At 47.0% G+C, this 6,768-nt stretch overlaps 1 long non-coding RNA gene across 1 annotated transcript; it reads right to left on the reverse strand.

Annotated features, from left to right (window-relative positions):
- Positions 1-549: 549 nt before the first annotated feature.
- Positions 550-4,262, reverse strand: LOC135822288 (uncharacterized). The gene is made up of 2 exons (XR_010554468.1): positions 2,548-4,262; positions 550-1,383 (listed from the first exon to the last, which is right to left on the reverse strand). It is a non-coding gene; the product is annotated as an uncharacterized LOC135822288 (long non-coding RNA).
- Positions 4,263-6,768: the final 2,506 nt, after the last annotated feature.

Genomic DNA, 6,768 nt, shown 5'->3' on the forward strand with positions numbered 1-6,768 from the left:
TGTCTAAAGGCAGTACAGTGTATTTACATGTACTAAAAAATATATTTAAAAAAAAAATCCGCCCGCCCGCCCGTAAAAAAATGTCCATGTTAGTCGAACCACACACCTTCTTTAGTTTGGCCTAACACAGTCCGTGCGCCAGATTCAAAATATCGCACTCTATCCGTGTTTTTTATTTTCCAGAGTCAGTGGACTTTGAACTTTTTCAGCTATTTCTTGAGAATTGTTAGTTTCTAGTCATTGCAAGGTGGGCCTTACAAGGCCCTTTTTCGTTCGAGTTCAGACCTGACACGCCGTCCATCGCCGGATAAGGCAAACTTCTATCCTCAGTTTCGAACGTTTTCTCGCGGGGTGCTTCTGTCCCATGCAGCATCACGTCTTCTCCGACTGTCGAAATTTGAATTTTTCTTTACGCAGGACTTTAGTTTAGTGCCGTCAAGTATTCCAGGCACGCGTAGTAACACCCACTACAACATCCAGAAGAACAAGCCTTAGTCTTTTAGTATGTGGTCTCTCGCCGGTGTCCAAGACCAAATAACACCACACCGACCAATTTTCTAACCTCTGTTTTTCTCGCTATTTACATGTATATGGAGGACAGCTGGAAGCATGTAGCACTCACAATGAACACATCAGGACGGTGTAATAATGCCACTCAGGTACATCATGGGCGTGTATGCATTCCTGCCTGCGAGTTATGCCAAGCAACTCGTCTGGACACCAGTGCACACATCCGACAAATGCAGAATATTGGAATATTTTGGTAAAATAGTGAACGGCGAAAGGCAAAAACGCAAATTGCAGCCACCTACAGACTAATATCCACATACGCTGGCTGTGTAAAGGAGTGTCAATGAGAATCTTCATTGCGTTACAACAGAAGTGTATGAAACGGAACGTAGCGGACGAGCTCAAAAGTGAACGCCGCGCCAATATAGGCGGCATTGCAGCACATGTAAAGACAGTTATGGACAAACAGGCACAGATGAACTGTTCCCACTATGAAACGGTCTCAGCAGTTCCAAGGAGTAAGAACATGACAATAGCATAGAATGATGTTTTTTGCAAGGAGTGCTACGAGGCACAGCTAGAATGGATAATAGTTGACAGCAGTGCAAGCATTCACAACAAAGCTATTACAGCTGATCGCTTGTCACACTCAGATCTGCGATAATCTTCTGGCTGAGCTAACAGCAGTACTGGGAGAACACATGGATGTTTGCACACTAGCAAAAGAAGCGAGTCATTCTCCTTCTGCGGAAAGGCTGCAATACCCAAGGTCCTCTTCGTGCTGTTCTCACACAATGCCAAGACGCGTTAATAGCCAAGGTCCTCTTCGTGCTGTTCTCACACAATGCCAAGACGCGTTAGAGCACGATCCACCTGAGAAGACACACAGATCGCACAAGATAAGGCAGTATTTTAAGTTTTTAACGACAGTAGGAATAATGCATGAAACACAGAAAGTAATTAAATGGAAAAAAAGTGCTCCGCTCTTTATATACTACACTTTTCCAATGTTATACAGATAATACACTGAACTCCATGGAAGTGGATTTGGTTGTCCCTATTAGTATAATTGCAGTGGGTGCTGCTTCACTTGAACAAAAATTTTGGTTCCAGTGAAGCAGCACTCACTGCAACAATTTGCAGAAAAATTCCTCAATCGCATCGTCGCGCATCACGTCGCAGAAGTGATATCGTGCATCGCGCTTTAGAATGTTGGCATGGCTGGGCATCACTGCCGGTAGTTCTGCCAAGAAGACGTAACCCGGATTATTAACCCCTGGTGGATCGGATACACACAGAAACACAGCAGGTTCGAGGCAGTGTCTGCATGCGATACACCATGCACACAAACCTTCATAAGGCTCTTATGAGAAAAAGCGCGCTTTGAATCTGAAAACCACAGCAGATCGTTGACGCACTGCCCCAGCCGGTACCCCAGTTTGTCGCTACGTAATGTGGGCAGCAAGCCCCTTCAGACCCCTCGTGCAAAGTTGCATGCTCTTGGGGCTATGGACTCTTGGTTCAGCCACCAAAATATGAATGCAGTGGAGCTGCGTCAGCGGCGTACATGAAACGAGACAGCATTCGGTTCGTTTCAATCGATAATATCGACAAAGAATATATTATTACAATGACACCAAGAGAAGCTTTCATGGCAATTAAGGCCAGCATGTCCATCCGCAGCAGCAACGAGGGTACATCTCAAGAGAATACAACTACAAGTCCATACCCACTAAAATGTCATGCAAATTTTACAATATACAGAGTATAAAAGACATACAAATTTCGCACTTTCGGATTCCTCAACAGTACCATCCTAAGCACAGGCACACTAAACGGGAAGAGAACACATTTATTTATGACATCGTATTCCTTTGGATGCTTCTTTCTTCTTGTTGTGCTATTTTCAACAAGGCAACACTTGTGCTCGTAAAAATACTAAAAAAACAATTTTGAGATTCCACTTAGTGCCATCGGTTATTCCAGGCAGGAATGCTCAAACCATTATCATCTCACTACACAACAATATGTACTTACTAAGATCCGCCATGAGAGCTTGGTGTCCGCGGCTCTAGGAAAGCGCAGCTCGTCTACTTCTCGATGCCAGTCGGCGAAACCAGCAAATCGGGGAGAGCAGTTTCTTCCATAAATAAAGGCCAAGATGGCGTTTGCGATTCAAATTTTCTACTCGGCGTCAAAGCACAACATTGAACTCATCATCTTCCATTGCTGCAAAGGCAAAGGAGCGAAGACAGGCCGCGAGAAAGGCCAAAACAATTGCCAAATTTCTCCCCCAACTGCCATTGTCGTCATCATCTTCACCAACACAGTTTTGTGCAGACTTTTTCCCGCGGGATCGGACCCAGGAAAATGAAAACGGCCCACTCAGTGGCCTGGCGCACGGACTGAACAAGTTTTTTGCATGTATGCAAAACACAGCTGAGCACTCTGAGCAAGGCCAGGTACGCGGATTAGCGGGTCCGGCAAGCGACGAGCTCAAAAAATTACAGGGAATCTGTTGCCAGTTGCTGTCTCTCAGGCGTCGGTAGACCTTTGTCTTGAATGACTGAAAACGTGTTTTGTGTGGGCGCTGCGACAGCAGCCTGTCAGGAAGGGAGTTCCATGCGCCAATACAGCAGTACGGGAACGACCGCTTCACGACGGATGGAGCTGAGACAGGGAGCGTGTCTGACAGCTGATAGGCGTGGCTAGTGGCATTATTGTGCTGGTTCCTGGTTCTGGGGTTGGCTGGAGAAACGCGATGCGGTGGCAATACAGCAAGTAGCTGAGGAGGACCAGTAATGAAATGCAATTTGTACATGCACGAGAGAGCAGCAACAGTCCGCGGACAGCCAGACTGGGGAGAATTGCACCAGGGCCAATGATGCGCAGTGCGCGGCGTTGAACATTATCCAGACGTTGGATGTGGCTGGCTGGCGCGCCCATCCACACAAGCGGGGCATACTCCATCAGGGGCCTCACGAATGCCTTGTAGACAGTCGTTCGGCCAGCTGGCGTTAAAATGTGGGCATATGGGCTCACTCGTACGGTTAGATTGCTGCTGCTGACGTCCCCATGGACTGACAGGTTGCCTCGGTGTACTGGCCTGAGCGTGAGGTGCCGGACCCGGGTGCCTCAACCGACGAATGCCTGTGCCTGTGGTGGCCTGTTCCCTCCATACTCCTGATGCCTGCATGGCTGCCATGCGTGCGGCACGAATGGCCTGGCCTAGTGTCGTCGGGTGCTCCCGAAGAGCCGAGTGACCGATTGCTGCATGCAGGCCCCTCACGAACAGCACCGCCTTCGAATGGTCATTCAGGTCGTTCACCTGAAGGCAGAGGTTAGTGAATTCCTGTACGTATGCGTCCAGGTTGCCGTGCTGTACCAGTCCAAACAGCTTGAGGCGCGCTTCCTCCTGTTCATGGACTGGGCCATACACGTCGCCGAGTGACTGTTTTAGCGTCGGCCAGTCGTGGATGCAGGCGCCGGAATCCAATACCGACATCAGCCAAAGCCTGGCGTTGCCTTGTAGGTAGCTGGCAGCGAATCGCACCTGGTCCTGGTCGTCGTTGACGCGCTGTGACACCATGGCGAGCTCGATAGCGAAGACCCACTCCCTGAAGTCCGCAGGGTTGCCCGAAAACACCGGAGGCCTATTGACTGTCCCATCAAATTTCCTGTCGAGCAGTCGTTGGTCCGTGGGCCGTTGAGGTCCTTGAGGTGTATCCGTCGTTGCGGCAGTTTGTACCCGTCGGCGCGCTCCGTCCTTGTAGCGGTCATACCGAGCTAACAGAAGGGTGGCCACGCATACCAGCAAACAAAAAATCTCGACAACCCTCCTTTGCTACCAGTGTAACCGTCCAACCAGAGCGATTCAGGATCAAGAGTAGAACCACTTTATTATACCATCAACGGGGTTAGGCCGAGTAAAAAAAATTACTAGATGATCGTCCTTTTTTTTGGAAAAATCGGGGAGGGCGGGAGGATTTTATTTTTATTTTTTTACTTTTTACCCTCTCATGCACACAGTGTACACAACAACATCAAGGTTTTTTTTCTCTTTTTTTCTTTTTTTTTCTTTTTTTCTTTTTCTTTCTTCAGCAGATCGATACTGACGTTGTGATATACTAGTAGTATGTGGTCCATATAGTAAAGAAAGTATTAAACAAAGCGTGCACATGTTTCCTGCATCCGCGATCGGTAAAAAACCAACGATTTCGGCAAAAACTCACGATTTAAAAAATAAAATATTTCTTGGGGCGCTGACAAAAACTGGGGCGGACGGGGACGATCATCTAGCTTTTTTTTTTACTTGGCCTTATATGGGACAGAAGTGTAATCCAAGGTGAAACATGCAACACAGGTGTGATGCAACACAACGTAAGTGGGAACGTGTAGTACATAGGATGCACAGTGTGAGTGTGTGAATCTGTTACACGTGGTCCCTGTGGTTGTCGGTGCCCTGGGAGGCTTGGTGGGGGAGATCGAGACTCCTCAATGCCTTCGGACTGTGCAGGGAGGAGACCTGGCTATTGTGCAACAGGAGGCTATACAAGGTTCGATTAAAATACTAAGAACTATCCTTAAGGGGGTTCGGGACAGTTAGGCCCAAAAATTTAATTTCAACATCAGCCCAAGCTGACAACAGGTTTGAATAGGTACAGCCTTATATTTTCGCTTAGTAACATCAGTTTTTCAAGTGCCCGAATAGGTCTTGCCAAAAACACAATTTTCCTTGATGACACAAAATAACACAAAATCCCAAAATTGATGAGAAATCGTCCATAACACCAGTTAGGACAGAAAATATGACATAAAATTTTACAGACTGTTCGAGGTATTGACTAAGATGATATCAACACCGAAAAATGTATACTTTGGTTGACGATGGGATTCAGGTCGTCATTTCCTGGAGAAGAACAAAAAGACGCAAAAAATGAAACTTTGAATATTTTTTGCAGCTTATTTTTGAGTTTGCCCCATATGTGGATACTTCAAATACGTTCTATAAGTGGGTTGGAACAGGTCTACCGCGGCGAAAATAGGGGTCACCGTGCATATTCTGGAGAAAAATCCTAAAAACTGTCAAAATTTGACTAAAATTGGTAAATTCACGTATCTATATTTCTTGTACTTCTCTGCTGCTGCTTTGGTCATAACTTATTGGATTTTTGGCTGTTAGGTGTTGCATAAACTCTCTAGAGCCCTCGGCGTTCAGAACAATACAAGGATGGAATAGCTGAACTAGTAAATTTGCCGGAAAACCCTGGGTGCACGCTTTATTGATAGGTACTTTTCTCCATGATTACTCTCCTTAGGCCTCGGTCACACATGCACTTTTTTTGGCGGTTCCGCCAAAGCGTAACTTACGCTTCCGCCGTTGCCTCGGCAACGGCGGAGGCGTAAGTTACGCTTTGGCGGAAAGTTTGGATTTCGCTACGCCAAAAAAATGCGAGCGGACCCTCCGCTTTCGCGGATCCGCTTTGGCGGAACCTGCATGGTGATGGCTTTGGAGTTTGGTGTGCTACTTCTGCACTGAGTTCTGGTGTTGTTTGGTTGCCGTTTGGTATTCAGTTTTCATATTGTTCTTCTTTGCCAATGAACTGTACGTTCTGGAGATCTCGCAAACAATACTGCATCGCTATGAGTGGATAATTGGTGAGGGAATCCGTCTCCCAACTCATTGGCCCCGATCGCGGACGATCTCCAACTCTCTCCAAGCAATACGTCCACCAGAGTATGCAACACTAGGACTGCTGCCAGGGAGTAGTAGAGTACTCTGCCACACCCTCACTGCAACTGCAGGCATCCACGCAGTCGCTGGGTCGATGATGGATCATGGAGGAAGCAACGACACCCTGCTATAAAACAATTTGAATTTGATATTGATGTAAACTAAACTAATATTCAAATACACCCGTGCTGGGCCGCAGTGAATGTGCCCCAAATCCACGAGTGTACTTGACAGGAGACATTCAGCAGCCTGTCAGCGATCCACGATAGCTCTACTTGTACAAGCGAAGGTCGCTTCAACTCGGACAAGAAGGAGGCAACGACACCCTACTATACAACTATTTGAATTTGATATTGATGTAAACCAAACTAGTAATATTCAAAATACACCTGTACTGGGCCGCAGTGAATGCGCCCCAAATCCACGAGTGTACTTGACAGGAGACATTCAGCAGCCTAGCCTGTCAGCGATCCACGATAGCTCTACTTGTACAAGCGAAGGTCGCTTCAACTCGGACAAGAACA

Source organism: Sycon ciliatum, chromosome 8, assembly GCF_964019385.1.
Source record: "Sycon ciliatum chromosome 8, ocSycCili1.1, whole genome shotgun sequence".
Classification (NCBI taxonomy): Eukaryota; Metazoa; Porifera; class Calcarea; order Leucosolenida; family Sycettidae; genus Sycon; species Sycon ciliatum.